A 17,543-nucleotide genomic window follows, 5' to 3' on the forward strand; every position below is an offset into this window, starting at 1 on the left:
TTTTTCTCCGGGTCTTCCAGTTTTCCCCTCCACATTTAGAATCAAATTCTAAGGTTTTCGGTAAAGTCACGTACGTAAAAAATTTAAATTTAAATGATTTTTTTTACCTACGTGACTTTACCGAAAACCTTAGAATATGAATCCGTGCAGTCACGAAAGCTTCAAATCTAGAAATTTAATCAACATCGCGCGTTCCCAGTATTTGGCCGCAATACATTTCCACTCGAAAAGCCACTTCGTTGAGCTATCATTTGTGATGACCAGGTCGCTTCTGAAAAAATAACCATAGAGCTCAGTGCGTCTTACCTGGTAAAATAAAAATAGTTTTAATAGTCCTCTTGGTTCTTTCGGTAAAGTCACGAAGAAGGAAAATAATAAAATAATACAAATAAAACATAATAAAATACAATTCTCACGACGTTTCGGCCACAACGCAAGCAGCCTTCCTCATTCTTCACCTGAAGACGGCTGCTTGCATTGTGGCCGAAACGTCGTGAGAATTATTTTATTACGTATTATTTTATTATTTTATTATTTTCCTTCTACGTGACTTTACCGAAAGAACCAAAAAGATGAATTCCTGCAGTCACGAAAGCTTTAAATCGAAGTTTTAATAGTTTTAAGCCTCCGCCCAAGCCGTTACAATCCCTCAGTCCCGCACAGCAACACTCCATCTAGCTTCTGACATACGAGCTGAACTCGTCGATTTTTATCTCAGGAATGTTCCGTCCTTTGGCTGCCAGTCCATCATTAGTCTCAACCACGAGCCCTCATCACTTCCAGCAACGTGCCCTGCCCAAGGCCACTTACGTTTCTGACGTATTCGAAGATCATAGCACAAGTATTGTCTCCTGCATAATACAGCTGCTGCTTTGGGCACATTGGTATGTTGTGTCTTCATTGTTAAGTTCAGTTTTCCAAAAAGCAGTCAAACCTTGTCTCATGTTGATTTTGGTCCTCCTTCAGTTATCGTCCTCGCTACACGTACGGTACTCTGATACGTGTTTTCAGTCCGTTTGTGTCCCTCCAACGGGTATGTTATACATTTGAACGTATTGGCGGAACACCGGTGCGTGGTATTAAAAAAGAGCACGTGTTTTTCGCAATAATAAAAAATAAAATTCCCGCGATTCGTAACCCCGGTCAGAGAATCTTGCAGGGCGCGTCAAAATACGTTCTCGCAAAGTTGAAGCAGCCAAAAGACGAACGTCTTTTCAAATTTTTTATTTGAGCCTCTTTTTCTGAGGACCGGCGTGTGTTTTGCCGCACCGGTGTACCCCCAATACTTCCATTTGGTTTACAGAACGTTGTTGCTTGTCAATTAAATTTTTGCTCAAATGTATCCGGAGCCCGCCTTTGCAGCCTTCTCGAATACGTTGTCCATCACCTCCTGGAATGGAAACAGCTGCACTGAAAATTGCACGACAAAAAAATATCGAAGTACATATTCACAAGCGAGTCAAGCAAAGTTATCCACGGCCACATTAGAAGATGACGTTGAAAAAAAGGCATTGGAGTAATGAAACCGTAAACATAAAGAGATAAGATATTAATCATCTCTGATTGGCTGTCGACATAGCCATGATGCCAGTCAATAGAATCCCTGTACACATATTTGTCCTGTACAAAAAAGACACACAGTATAGCCTTAACAGACTGTGGAGGAAAGTGCTGTTAGCGAGCACCTATGAAGGCCAGCACAGCACACGAGGGGGTGGCTGACAGCACCACGCACGGTCGCCTTTGTCTCCCCAGTGGCGATGTTTACACACCGCACCAGGTACTCATCTGAGGCTGAATCGACATCGGGGAGGCAGAGGACCGGTTCAGATAAACGTCAATGGTGTTGGCCGTGAACAGGAATCGAACTCGGGTCACCGGGTTTCGTAGCGCAGTGCGCTACCTGCTACACTACCGCTCCTCACTTCATCCTGTACGCACACACACATACAGACGCGTCGGGTTAGAACATATTTCATTTACACATATCTGGAGCACGCTGAAGAAGGCATGTTTCAAAGTGTTCTGTATTAAAAGCAAAAGGCGCTGAGCTTGTTTGGCACAGAGACGTTGCTATGCTCTTTGGAGCTGTGAGCAGCAAATCTCCTCCTCTGTCGGTGAGCTCACGAACGCAAAAACTCCAGACCAGGTGACCCGACCCCATACAAGGGAGCTACTTCTGTTATCGTTAGACGCGTGCGCAAAAACGTTTGCTTTGGTTTATATACAAACTAGCTGTACTACCCGGATTTGCCCGGGACTTGGATCCACCACGCCCGGCCGCCTTTGTCTCCCCAGTGGCGATGTTCACACATCACAGCAGTTCTCACTTGCCGTGCAAAAAATAAATGCATTATTGAGCTCCCCCCAACCCCCCCCCCCCCCCAAAATGTGTATTTTCATACCCACATGGCAAATTTCAAGTTTGTTGCATGTCGGGAAGTACGCTAAACATTTTGAACAGACACACATATCCACAACTTTGCCTTTTACGCATATATATGGAGATAATGTCTTACCGAATGAGATAATATTTTCACAGAAAATGCACACTTTCGTCGATGCGTTGGTGAGGTTTTCAGGCAATGACTCTCCTGCACAGAAAAAGAGACCTGCTGTGAAGAAGGAGGACCACTGCCAATGCATTATCGCAGCAGCAGCAGCAACAACAACAGCAAAAACCGATGCTGCTTCGTAGTTTGACCGGACACCCTGCACGGCACATTACAGACACGTGCCGAAGCGGTGAGAATATTGCAGGAGAACAAAGTCGGTGCACACCGTGCTGCCTTTCATGTTGTTGTGCCCCGAAATGCTTGCACATGCTAATGAATGCCCCCCCCCCCCCCGCTTCTACCCCTGCTAAATTACTTATTTATAATTATTTAACACCCCCCAACAAAGGGTCAGAGTGCACTGGCCGAATAATTAAATTTGCTTGCTGAGCATGTGCCTTTATTAATTTATTTAGTTGCTTGCCAAAAAAGCTTTTATCCTTTAAATCGTATCGGGGCGGGAACGTAACGCTAGCCCTGGCATCTCTTCGTCGTCACCTTTTTGACACACATCGTCCGTGGTGCACATCTTGCTTTAGTGTTTACTAAGCACAGCACTCTATTTTTTAGGTTTGCACTCAAAGAAGAAAAAAACTTTTACAGTTTTGCATTCAAGGATCAATATTAAGGTTTTTGTAATGCACCTGCACAGCCTCAACACACACACACACCTCTAGAGAGACCTGCAATGTTGTTTATTTGAGTTCACCAGATTGATTTGTGTAGCAAAAAAACAGTCAAATTTTGCGTCTCACTTTGTGTAAAATCTGCGTGAAATAATTGTGGCAGTGAGTTCCATTGTGCAAGATTAATTCTTCGAAAACAAAAAAAAAAATTTGTAACACATTCGTCGATGACCCTGTGTGGCCTTAAAGGTGAAAACAAATAATGTAATGGACGTTATCTCCGGCAATGATCCTTCTGCGTAACACATTTCCCAAGACGTCACTGATGATATTTTTTCGTTTTTAAGGCAGTGTTCTTGACGAACGTGTTGACTTTTTTGTTGATGTTAATTGTGCTTCTGCACCACTGCCAACCCACCAGCAGCATCACCAAATGATATGTCTAAGAGAGGGATGATTGTACTAGTCTAGTAATAACAATAGAGTTAATTATTTAAGGCCCTTTTTTCAATCCACAGCTGGATGAAGTCCTTCCCACGTTTTACAGATAATTAAAACCTTCTGACCATACTTCACCACATTACATGAGTCGGGGTTGGAAAAGGCAGGCCCAGGACCGGTTCAGATACCACTTGTCACTGATGTTAGCCGTGCCTGGGAATCGAACTTATGTTGATGGCTTCATAGCTAAACCACTGTGCCACTGCTCTCAAAATAAGTCTGGCGTGTGTAATCAAATAACAACAATAATTTAGTGGAAGTATGATCATTTTGATGATGATATAATACTCTGGCATATCCAGCTATAGAAGCTAGACGAGCATCTTAATAACTACTCCAAAGACGCCTGCTTCAAATGTCGTGCACATGTTGAATGCATGAACCTGCTACCAGTAAGCTATTGTGCCTTCTCACGCTTAGGGTAAGATATAGATTAAATAAACCACCTGCATAATGATCCTTTCGACACTTTGCGTCGGTCTTTGTGTTACGTAAGTTTTGCCGTAGAGCTCACACAACACTATATAGCTGAGTAGGAGCAGTAAGTGCCATGTGCCCATAAGAAAGAGAACACTTATACCACTGAGTCTGATTGTAACCATGGCATTTTGCATAAAATATATGAAAACACTGTCTTCATGCCTGTCGTTATCAATGTAATAAAATCATAATTTAGATTGTTACTTATAATGACTGGCATTGTCTTGGAAATCTACGGCCATATGTATATTTAACGCGCATCCAAAGGTCGAGACAAATATCCTCCTATAGCCTTTAACTGTCTGTTGGTGCAAGAGCTGTTAGTGAGCACCTATTAAGGCCGGCACGGCACATGGAAGGGGTGGATGGCCAGCACCATACACTGTCGCTTTTGTTTCCCTCGTGCTGATGTTTACACATTGAATACGATACTCATGTTAGTCCAAGTCGACCTAACCCCGAACCTGTTCATATATTCCCGACTGATATTGACTGTGAGCGGGAATCGAACCCAGCATACTGGGTTCTTAGCGCAGTGCGCTAACCACGACACTACCACTCCCCCACGTAGCGTGCATGCACGCGCAAGCCACAAATACGGGAGCTTAGACAGAGCGCTATTGTTGAAAATGTTAAAGTCTGCTACTTTTCTGATCATCTGAGGCTGCACTTTATGGCAATAACATCTATCTGTAAAAGATAAGACGTTGGGCGCTGTTTATAAGCCGCAAAGTCCTTTAGCTGATTTTTTAGCAAATAACCTGTTCCAATATCAGCCGGTGCAGCATCGTGAGTGCCGCTTGCGTGCTAATCCTATCAAGTGCGCCCGCAAAATAGGAACTGTTATCTCGTTAGAAGAGAGGGGGGGGGGGCTTTTGATATTTGTGTTGCATCTCTCCTCGCAATCTGCCGAGGAGTTATTTAGAGGATACCGTATATTTACGGGGAAAAAATTGGGGGGAGGGAGGGAGGAGTGGCCGAGGAAACTTTTCTTTGACATTTGAGTTGCGTTGAGCCTCGGAAAAGCCAATCGATGAAGAGATAATTTCGTGCAAACAGCGCTGACCCTCGTCTCTGACCTCTGCAATTTCTCTTTTGCCTGCATCGTTGGAGTATTACTTATGCTCGCAATTCAAGGGGCTAGTATTTGTTATAAGAGATTGTCATTGCACGATAAATGGCCGCGGTAATGGATGCGTTTCATTTCCTGTCACGTTTGTAGAAAAGCAGAACAGTTTAGTCTTACATATCAACACATTTTTTCTGATTTTCCCTTCCTCGCTTTTACCTTCCCATTTTGTACTTGCTTTAAAATTAATTAAATGCAATTTTCCTTATTTTTTTTTTAAGTTTGTTGCATTTTCCTACTTGGCTTTGTCGCTGTCAATTTACTTTGCCAAGATTACGTCGAATGATCTCATTCTTCAGAAAAATTCAAGGTAAAAAACATAATTCTCTATTCATAATTAATTCAGTCAGCCGTGCGTTTGATGAGTGATACAATTTTGGAAAACACTCGTTTTTAGCCTCTATTTGCTTTCGTAACGTGTTATGTCAATAATGGAAAGATAAACTGCAAACACAGTACAAATGAAACCTACAGAAAATGCATTACGTCATCGGCATCAGCTATGATATATTCGCTGCTGGATGACGGTATTCCCAAGTCATCGCCATTCTCACAGTGTACCGATGCAACAATACAATAACGACCGCCATTCGCCACTTAGTGGCTTTGACGTCACCACGATGCTTGTGCCAGGCTATGTGCACCTTGAGGCCACGTGAAGTGTTGAACGCCCACTGGCAGGTCACGGGGCAGACCCAGGTGCCACGGGTCGACTGACTGAGATGACTGGCTGATGCACCACCTGTGCCCCCTATTGTGCCAACTTGTTGTGCTTTAGCCACCCGCGCTCTGCTCGTTGTTGTGAGCGTTGCTCCTCCGCCCTCTGTTGTTGCTGGAGGGTGAATGCCTTCAACTGCCCAGTAGCAGCGGCCTTCACGAGCCTCCTCCACAGAGGCCGATCTTGACACCGCTGGTACCAGTCATAGGCAAGTCCACTCAGCTCTACATCCTCCTGTACCACATCACTCCATCTCTTCTCTAGCGCGTGCCGAGTTCGTTTAGTCCCCTCGATCCGGCCGAACAAAAGCTGTTTGGGCATGCAGTGATGGGGCATGCGGGCTACATGGCCCAGCCAACGCAGCCTTGCCTGCCAGAGGAGTTCACCGATGGGACTTTGTCCAGATCTTAAACCCAGGATTGATATATTACATTGCATGATTAAAACTACCAATTTGTAGGTGTACTGTACACAAATACATTCTTATTCTCTTTTAGGTGTAATTTACAATTTAATTAAATGCCTTGGAATTGTTTAACATTTTCACATACTGTACTTAAAAAAGTCAAAAGGTTTACAAAACTGATTCTTCCAAGTGCATAAACATACATCGTTTTCCCAACTGTCTTGATTCCTATCGCCAATTATTTGATTTCTTACAGCAGTCAGGGTTTGGTATACAAATGTAACTTCAAAATAAGCCAAGTAGTGCACTACAATAAGTTGGTTAGATTTTTAGCTAAATGAAATATTGAAGAATATAATATCACTCGACGATTATAATAAAAAAAAACGAATCCACTAACTTACATGTATAGAATCATACACTCTCAGGGCCATTTTCTTTATTCAGGATTTGTTGATGTATAAAAAAAACCCCAGGATAGTGTAAAAGGGAATACAGTAGAATTAATAATACGTTTTTATACAATTAATGCCATTTTGAAAAAAAAAAATCACGAGCAGATGATTTTGGAAAATGTTATAAAGGTAGCTCCTATAAAGATGATTTCTGTACATGCAGTTAGGAAAAGCGATTTGCACTCTGAGACGCACTGGCTAAGAAACCGACTCACCGGGCTGTACAAGCCTTCACTGCGTAACTTTTTTTGGTTTGTTTTATTTTGTACATATAAAACACAGTGCTTCGCGTCCAGTAATATTCTGCAATAAATCTTAGATAGCTCTCAATATGTGAAATGTATATAAAGCATAATAAACCACGATTTATCCACTGCTGGACTATGTAAGCTGTCGCCATCTCTCACAATCTTGTGACGCAGCAATCCATCTCGTGCCTGCTGTCCGTGAGCTGCTCCATGTGCCTTCCCCCTTCAGGCCAGAGCAGAAATTATAGCCCATCCTTTAATTATACCGATTTATTTATATGGCTAATGTGAGTCACTAACGCAATAACCCCACCCATTTCAATTGGTTATCACATGAAGCCTTTGGAACCAAGAAAGTGATGCCAACTCAGGTGGTAGCCTACACTTAGTAAAATATCCAGTCTAGGCTCGTAGACTATTTGGTTGCTACTCAGTCTCAACCACCGGCCGTCAGCTATTGTAGCGATATCGCAGTAAGATGCATCAGCATTGCGTGTTCTCGAGAGAGAGAGGCTGACCCACAGCAGACAAAAAGGGAAATTACACCACTGAGGCCATACACTTGTATTTCTGACAGGTGTGACATTGAATTTTGACAGGATATTCGTCAGATGTTGATCATCATTATCATCAGCCATGGTCAATCCTCCGTTGGATGATGGCTTCCCAAGCCATCGCCATCAAATGCCTCGTTTGTTAGTTGTGCAATATTCCTTAAGGACCCTTGTCTCTTGGAAATTTGCCTCACTTGATACAGCAAATCTGGCTGTGACGGTGCCACCTGATGACGGAGACTTGTGTTGCCTCCGAAACGTCGTGATTTATTATTTTATTTCTATTATTATTTGTATTATTTTCAACATTTATTATTTATTTTTACCCACGTGACTTTACCGAAAAAACATAAGAGTATGAATCCTGTACTCGTTCTCTGCAATATTGACGTTTTTTTGTTGTTCCTGTTGTGCTCTCGCAGTACCACGGATCTCCCTTGTAAAATAACCGATAAAAAAAACTGTCCAAACGGGATCATCGGCGTAACAAATACAATTTACTTAAACAATCTGACGGCGATACTGCGATGTCATAATGATCTAATTCACTGCCTTGGTAGATGTCCTCTCGGATGTGTTCCATTCGTTGGCTGCCACTCCATGATTATTCTTCACGGTCGACCACACATATCCCCGTCTTTATCATGACCCTTTTTTGCCAGTATCAAAGTATGAAAAGTGAAAATAGGTTTTGCCCTTTCTGGCAAAAAAACGGCCTTCTTTAGAAGGCTTTCTCTGGTGTAGGCCAATCAGTTTGAAAGAAAATGCATATATTCTCAAAGCATGATTGTTTGCGTGTTCACCACAAGTACCTGTGGTTAATGAAGACTTGATTACTTGCAAAATGTATCTCTTTGGTGCTTGAACATTTTAACACCTGTTTCATTTCCAGAGAGGGTAACAACTTATTACACTGGTCAACAAAATAAATAAAACATTTCTGGCCTGGACTTTTGCAGCTGTTTTAGACTAATTTCAGGGTGCTGATTCCAAATCTGATCTCAGATTTGCTCTATCACATCATTTTTATGCTATCGGCATACCCCATTTTCATTGATTTTACCAGAACTTAAATGTGTCACTTATGACTGAAAGTTGTTGCGAGTCAGTGACTGCTTTAGTGTTAAAATATGGTGTTGTATTTTTAGGAAAGTGTGTTTATAATATCATTTTATGTAGATATCCACATTTTTTAAATATTTTCCTTCTGCAGTTTTTATTGAAAAAGCTATATTTTATATCTCAAAAACCTGATGTGATAGACCAGATTTGGAATCAGCACCCCAAAATTACCTTAAAACCGTTGGAATACCTTATGCCAGAAAAAGTGTGTTGACCAGTGTTATTTTTCATACCCCTGTAGAGCGGTTGTGTCAGCTCACTTATCTTTACAGTTTGAGTGGTGTCATTAACCTGTGCATGCTTTCGCATCCACGTGTTCCTCCTCCTCTCGTGTATCTTCTCTATGCTTCTTAGCGCACTTTTTAGACGTTCTCATGGTTGATAGCCCAGAGGACCAGGTGTAAGGTAATTCCACCCATTTACACTTACATTTATATCTCTTTGTCAAAAAAAAGTTGCTAGTTTTGAAAGTGTAGAAACTAGTCTCCAATTGCCTCAACATTTAATGGTAACACCATGAAATGCAGCACTGTACACGAAATAAGCTTACAATAAACAAAACTGCCGTTTTCCATAAGCGCTTACACTTGCCAAAATAGACTTAAATACGCAGGAAATCACGATAGATTATTTTGGCGGAGTGTAAATGTTTTATTTTGGCAAAGAAGTTTGGTCAACTTCCCCCCCACGTGATTGGCACAGCCGGGGTTAGGCCTTTATCTAGCAGCGGATTGTTCATTATACAGGGTATCCAAAAAGTCCCTATTTTATTGAACTGATGGTATTTATAGGAATTTTACGGAAACCCTGTAATGTAGATTATTGTATGTTGTGCCCTATACATACAAGTCGCTTTGTTAAAACGTTAACATGTGTTCTTCACACAGCAGTATGCATGTTGAGATATTGTGATTACATTTGCAGTAACCAAAGTCAAATCAGTGCACATAGCCTAAGACATTTAAACATTATATTTTGTGTATTTTTATTGCACAGTCTGTCGTCGAAGACACGGAAACACTCGGTCATTTTTCCGATTTAAAGCTTTCGTGACTGCAGGGATTCATCTTCTTGGTATATATGCTCCAAGCATGGTGCTGTTTCATTCAGACGCTGTCGCCTCGACAGACCTGGTTTTCACCTGAGGACGGCTGCTTGCGTTGTGGCCGAAACGTCGTGAGAATTATTTTATTATGTTTTATTTGTATTATTTTATTACTTCCCTTCTACGTGACTTTACCGAAAGAACCAAGAAGACTCGGTCATTTCTTTTTTGTGGTCATCTAACAGCGCGGCCTTTCTTGTTGAACGCTTTAGGACTCTACAAACACAATGCAACAGCGCACGCTAGTGGTTGGACGAGACGTGATGATTAAAATAACAATATATTTAATTACTTATCTAGCGAGGAGAGCCACAATGATTCGTCGGACTCTCTTTCGGGAGGGTCGTGCATTGGTTTTTTTTATTTAAAGATGCGTTCAGCCAGTTAATGATGAGTTGTTTATATGCGATGCCCACGATAATGGAATTTCACAAGAGCTGTGCACGGTGATCCACCACAGTGCCGGGTTACAGGCAAGCCACGTGCAGAGCCACCGCCAAAAGTAAGAGTTGCAGAAAGTGACTTCCAGGGGCAATCATAACAGCACAGTATATCCATGCTGGATGAATAACACCAATAATAATTAATTTATGGTCACAAATCACAATACCAAATCATCCTGAGCAGCATTGCCGGATGATCCTAGGGGCAAAAAACATATGCAACGGGCCCCGCGCTAAATGCTTTCAAGCTAATCAATTCCGGTTCAGTGATTCAGTGATTCTGCACTTGCTCTATTACTATAGTACTATACTGCCTTCAACTTTTATGAACGACAGGGTGTTCAAGGTTAGCGATTTGTCTATTATCTGGCTGTATAGCAAATGAAAAGGTACAATTAGTTTACTAAGCAAGTAAAAAAAATAGTGTTTTCATATTTAAGTGTTTATTTATTTAGGGCCCCTTTATAACATATGCCCCGCACTCGCTTAATCCAGCACTGCTGAGCAGGGGTTGAGCCTTGATGCTGCCCTTAGGGGCCGTCCATAAATGACGTCACGCTATGTTGGCCGATTTTTGACCCCCCCTCCTTCCCTCGTCACACGGCGTCACAAAAAGTCAGACCCCCCCTCAAATATGACGTCTCAAAGCACTGCCCCCCCCCAAAACATATTTCCATTTTGAAAATAAAACATGCTTCAAATCACTTTAAACTATTGTCATTGTAGTGCGTATTTAATGTGGCGCTGCACTCTGATGTCTGATGTTGTAGGAGAAAACACGTATTAAAAAGGAGGCGTTGGAAAGCTGAAATTTAGCATAAAATTCACTTGAAAATATTCAACGTCTAACTAAAACTGCAGATGTTCAGAATATGATATTGAAATTATCTTATAATTATAAAATATTAAAAGTAATTATAACTATAAAAAATACTTGAAACTTTGTAGTAGAACGAAGCAAAATGGAGAGTACAATTATAACAATCACATATTCATTCCACAGAATGAAAAGCCCTGGTAGAATCATTAGAATCAAAATGTTTAATAACAATCATTCAAAAACATTACAAAATGTATGCTTCTCCATTCTCCCATGGAGAAGAAAAATGCTCCTTCATGGAATAAATAAAAGGTGACCTTAGTAAATTAAATAATCAAATAATTAATAATGAAAATGAATACAATTAGTGTTGTTATAACAATTCGATGTAATTAATATTTATTTAAAGTTGCGCATTTTGATGTGACGTCACATTTCTCAAACCCCCCCTCGTCACACAACGTCACAAATGTCTGACCCCCCTCCCCCCCCGGTGCGTGACGTCATTTATGGACGGCCCCTTATGGGTCTCACCACAACGCGTGCGGTGGCTCTTTGGCTGCCCCCTTGCGGGCAGTCGTTGGAAACCCCCCCCCACCGTAAATCTTTAAACAATTCAACGTAAAGATAATCGATTCAATATGCCAGGGGGTGGGTCAATATGGAATGTCTTGATGGCAACAAAATGTGCATTCAAACTGTACTGTTAAATAATAACCAAGGGTGGCTAACAATTAATAGACGCAGTTTATTCCATCACTTTGTGTGTGTTTTTAAAGTCAGAATTTGTTTTGTCATCTACTGCATATACCTGCTGCTGTGTTTGTGTACAAGTAGCTCCGCGTGCATATTTTTTAACCCATAACCGTTTACCCCGTATTCTTGTACATGGACATTGCGTTTTCAGGTCCATACGGCGTACAGCCGTTTCAATACGGGGCACATTTATATTGTCTATTTGTTTGTGTTTCTCCCTTGTGATGAGACTTTGCAGGATGAACGTTGAGATTTATAAGGGGTGACCGATAAGGTCTGAATTGGTCTGTAATAAGGTCGGGCACTGATAAGGGGTTGACAGGCATGCGCGTGTGATGGGGCACTCGAGATATTTTGGTCAAAGATAAAAAAAACCCAAATTGCTCTTCTTCTTTGAAAGGTTGCCCGACCCCTGCTCTCGACTCCACGGCACATACATTTGTGTGACACGCGTTGTGGGCAGTAGAGGGCAGTGCAGCCTCTAACCACCAACCCGCACTGACCCAGCGTCGTGGTGATTCCGGCAAAGTCTGATTTCATAACCTCCCCGCGCCCACCACCGTCTACACAAATCTCATCCAGCGGTGCACATGGGCATGCCAGCGACCTTGCAATTTATAACAGCCGCCAAGGGTAGGGGAACACGCCTGAGAGTGCATCATCCACTGGTGGGTAATGAAACCACCTCGTTGTGCAGGAGCTAGATGGATTTTGATTGTCGCATCCGAATAAGAGTTGACGTTGGACTTAGGAAGGGCTTCTCCAGCAGTGGATAGACCATGGCTGATGACAATGATGATGCTAACCTACTGGAACATTGCTTCTGAGTGGCGCCGTCCCCTCTGGCTTTTTGGAGTGACCCTGCCACTTTATTAGACGAGTGCCATGGAATGCACTCCAATAGCAACAAAATCAATAGACATCCTCTCTGCAGTGCATTTTGTAATTGCATTGCTCCCCCCACCACCTCCTGCAGGAAGGGATATGCAAGTCACCACCACTGCAATGTTTAACATGTGTTTAACTCATCTCTGTCACGAATGCCCATTATATTCTTGGTTCTTTCTTGCTGTGGATTTCACACTTGATGATGATTGCTTGTGTTGCAGTCGAAACGTCGTGATCATTTTTTATTTTTTTTATTTTATTATTTCCCTTCTACGTGACTTTACCGAAAGAACAAAGATTATGAATCCTTGCATTCACGAAAGCTTTAAATCAGAATGCCCAATTGTGAAGGGCCAGTTCGTGTTGTACTGCCGGCTTGTGACCAGATCAAACGGGATGTGCTCCATCTCATCAGAACTCAGAAGCAAAGCAAGCCTGGAAAGTGCTTGGATGAGTGAACACCATTCATACAACGGGCTGTTTGTTGTAGGCTCTAGGGCAACGTTGTCACTTGAAGGGCAGTGTGGAAAAAAAATGTTGTAATGCACATCTATGGTCTCTGCCTTTATTGACCGGAATGAAGTATTAATTGAGAGGGCCCTCATCCAGCAGTAGATTGACAATAATGATGTGCACATCTACTGGTAGCACGGTTGGCTACGTACGGTGCGAAAGAAGTTCAACATACACACATACGTAACAGTTATGTACTGTGTTGTGCTGTGTCCATGCATAAAAAGCGTACATTTTACCAAATGTCTGGTAAAATACTCAATGTGAAGCAATGCTAAAGGAATAGTCGTAACAAGCGAGCTACATACAGAGCTAAATAGCTCATAGCGGCATTAATTATATATTTTATTCATTCCACATTGAACATTCCATCAGTTATTGAATTTATGGAACGTCCAATTGTTTCTTAAGTCATCTTTGGTGTGTTCCAGACCTCTATTGCTTCTGGAAGACAACTACTGATGTCTTCTTGGTTCTTTCGGTAAAGTCACGTAGAAGGGAAGTAATAAAATAATAAAAATAAAACATAATAAAATCATTCTCACGACGTTTCGGCCACAACTACTGATGTGTTCCAGACCTCTACCGCTTCTGGAAGATATCTACTGGTGAGTTTTAGACCTCTACTGCTTCTGGAAGACATAGACTGGTGTGTTCCAGACCTCTACCGTTTCTGGAAGACATCGACTCGTGTGTTCCAGACCGCTACCTCTTCTGGAAGACAGCTACTGATGTGTTCCAGGCCTCTACCGCTTCTGGAAGACCACTACTGGTGTGTTCGAGACCTCTACTGCTTCTGGAAGACAGCTACTGATGTGTTCCAGACCTCTACCGCTTCTGGAAGACCACTACTGGTGTGTTTTAGACCTCTACTGCTTCTGGTAGACAGCTACTGGTGTGTTCGAGACCTCTACTGCTTCTGGAAGACAGCTACTGATGTGTCCCAGACCTCTACCGCTTCTGGAAGACATCGACTGGTGTGTACCAGACTTCTACTGCTTCTGGAAGACATCGACCGGTGTGTTCCAGACCTCTACCGCTTCTGGAAGACAACTATTGGGGTGTTTTAGACCTCTACTGCTTCTGGAAGACAGCTACTGGGGTGTTCCAGGCTTCTGCTGCTTCTGGAAGACATCGACTGGGGTGTTCGAGACCTCTACTTCTTCTGGAAGACATCGGCTGGTGTGTCCCAGGCTTCTGCTGCTTCTGGAAGACATGTCGAACACTTTCATGGGGTTCACACAACAGCAATAAAAACACGGGAAGACCCTCACATCTTGTCTACCAGGTAGAGTAGAATTCATCCGGTTGTTTTATTTCCACATCTCGTCTGCTGTCGTTGTTTGTACACCCCTCACCGGTAGAGAAGATATGTCGGATCCGGATCCAGCTGTCGCCGGTTCACCCCCCCCCAATCCCACCCCTCCTCCCTAACCCAACCCCTCCCAACATCCCCCCCACCCTTCCCCAACCCTCCCAACCCCCCCCACCCCCCAAGCCTTCCCAACCCCACCCCGACCTCACCCCTCCTCCCTAACCCAACCCCCCCCAACCCCCCCACCCTTCCCCAACACCCCCACCCCCCAAGCTTTCCTAACCTCAACCCTCCTCCTCAACCCCCCACCCTTCCCCACCCCCCAACCTTCCCAACCCCAACCTCACCCCCCAACCCCACCCCTACCCCACCCCCCAACACCCCCACCTCCAACCCCCAACCCCACCCCAGCTTTGATAATCTGGAGCCAGAAGCGCCCGGGGTCACGTGACCGCGTGGGGGAGTGGTAGGGAGGTAGGGAGGAGGGGGGGGGTAGGGGGGAGGGTAGGGAGGAGGGGGGAGGAGGGGGTTAGGGGAGGGAGGAGGGGTTAGGGGAGGGAGGAGGGGGGTTAGGGGGGAGGGAGGAGGAGGGAGGGAGGAGGGGGTTAGGGGGGAGGGAGGAGGGGGTTAGGGGGGGGAGGAGGGGGTTAGGGGGGGGAGGAGGGGGTTAGGGGGGGGAGGAGGGGGTTAGGGGGGGGAGGAGGGGGTTAGGGGGGGGAGGAGGGAGTTAGGGGGGGGAGGAGGGGGTTAGGGGAGGGGGAGGATTGGAGGGTGGGGGCCAAGGCACCGGGATCCGGGTTCCGCGAGCGGCTCCACCACCACCGCCGCCGCCGCCGTCGATCGATCGCTGCAGCCGCCGCCGCCGCCACTGCCGCTGTTGTGAGCGCGCACGCCGCGCCGCAGGTAAATCGCAGCCGTGACAACTCCCGCGGCAGCCGCTTGTCGCTAGCCGCTCGTCGTTCATTGTTCGTTCGTTCGTTCGCCGCAGTCGTTTACCGTTGTGTCATTTCGCGACCCATTGTCGCCGCTGGAATGTTGGCGCGCGATTCGTCGTCTTCGTCGTCGCCTTCTCCGGCGTACCACCACGTCGGCTCGTGCCGCGGCTCCCGGCGATGTTGTTGAGTGGACACACACAACACACACTACACTACACACGTGCTGTGTGTGTGTTGCGTGTGTGTTGTGTGTGCTAACAGCACTTGCCCACACAGCCTGTTAAGGCTATACTGGAGTTGGTGTTGGTGGTGGTGGTGGGGGGGGGATCTTTGTCTTTGCACTGACAGCTGCGGTTCCAGCCACGTGTTAAAGATGCACGCGTGTTTGTGTGACATTCGGGCGGATTGTCACCACAAGCACCGGGGGGGGGGAGAGACAAAGGCGGCCGGGCGTGGTGCCGACCACCCACCCACCCGCACGCTCGCAGCACTTGCCCCCAGCTGTGTCCGATCCTTCACGGGTGATCTTTGTATGGCATGACCAGTCCCCCCCCCTCACCTTGTTCAATCCACTGCTGGATGAGAGCCTCCACCACGTTTTCCTGAGCTTGTCAGTGCCGGTTTGTGAAGGCTGGGAGCATAGGGAGTAGAGTACAACAGTGGGGTTTGCTGCATGTTGACTGTACCTGGTCTCCGCTGTCCACTGCGTAGCACAGACACAGCGATCCGCCTATGGCAACCTGTGTGTGTGTGTGCTGATTGCCCATACAAACACTGTCCAGGGCCAAGCCGTCGCTGCTTAGCATCTTGAGGTGCGCCACGGTGGCTAGGAGATGTTGAATACCTCGCCTGGTGTACAGAAGGTCGTGGGTTCGATCATGTCCCTGTAGAGATGTTAACCACCTCGCCAGGTGCACAGGAGGTCGTGGGTTTCCATCCTGACCCTGACTTTGTCAGCTGTATATTTGGAGTTTGCGTGTCTCTCTCTCATCATCATCACGGTGGCTAAGAGATGTTCACTACCTCGCCTGGTATACAGGAGGTCGTGGGTTTTAATCCCGTCCCTGACGCCTGCTGTTGAATATTTGGAGTTTGCGTGTCTCTCTCATCATCATCACGCTGGCTGAGATGTTAACTACCTCGCCTGGTACAGGAGGTCGTGGGTTTCCATCCCGACCCTGACTTTGCCTGCTGTGTATTTGGAATTTGCGTGTTCTCTCTCATCATCATCACAGTGGCTGAGATGTTAACTACCTCGCCTGGTATTCAGGAGGTCGTGGGTTTCAATCCCGACCCTGACTTTGCCAGCTGTATATTTGTAGTTTGCGTGTCTCTCTCATCATCATCACAGTGGCTGAGATGTTAACTACCTCGCCTGGTATTCAGGAGGTCGTGGGTTTCAATCCCGACCCTGACTTTGCCTGCTGTATATTTGGAGTTTGCGTGTCTCTCTCATCATCATCACAGTGGCTGAGATGTTAACTACCTCGCCTGGTATTCAGGAGGTCGTGGGTTTCAATCCCGACCCTGACTTTGCCAGCTGTATATTTGGAGTTTGCTTGTCTTTCTCACGGTATCTAAGAGATGTTAACGACCTCACCTGGTATACAGGAGGTCGTGGGTTTCAATCCCGACCCTGACTTTGCCTGCTGTATATTTGGAGTTTGCGTGTCTCTCATCATCACGGTCAGCTAAGAGATGCTAACTACCTTGCCTGGTCTATAGGAGTTCGTGGGTTTCATTCCCGACCCTGACTTTGCCAGCTGTATATTTGGAGTTTGCGTGTCTCTCTCTCATCATCATTATCACGGTGGCTGAGATGTTAATTACCTCGCCGGGTATACAGGAGGTCGTGGGTTTTATTCCCGACCCTGACTTTGCCTGCTGTATATTTGGAGTTTGCGTGTCTCTCTCTCATCATCATCACAGTGGCTGAGATGTTAACTACCTCGCCTGGTATACAGGAGGTCGTGG

The 17,543-nt window shown here is 45.0% G+C and overlaps 1 protein-coding gene across 1 annotated transcript in view; it reads left to right on the forward strand.

Annotated features, from left to right (window-relative positions):
• The first annotated feature begins 15,443 nt into the window (after window positions 1–15,443).
• LOC144719469 (protein phosphatase Slingshot homolog 2-like) overlaps window positions 15,444–17,543 on the forward strand; it is a 61,818-nt gene continuing 59,718 nt past the window's right edge. The window contains exon 1 of the mRNA XM_078595413.1: window positions 15,444–15,537. The gene's annotated coding sequence lies outside the window, so the exon portion shown is untranslated. The remainder of the gene's footprint in view (window positions 15,538–17,543) is intronic.

Source organism: Lampetra planeri, chromosome 6, assembly GCF_965212315.1.
Source record: "Lampetra planeri chromosome 6, kcLamPlan1.2.h2, whole genome shotgun sequence".
In the NCBI taxonomy this organism is placed as follows: domain Eukaryota; kingdom Metazoa; phylum Chordata; class Hyperoartia; order Petromyzontiformes; family Petromyzontidae; genus Lampetra; species Lampetra planeri.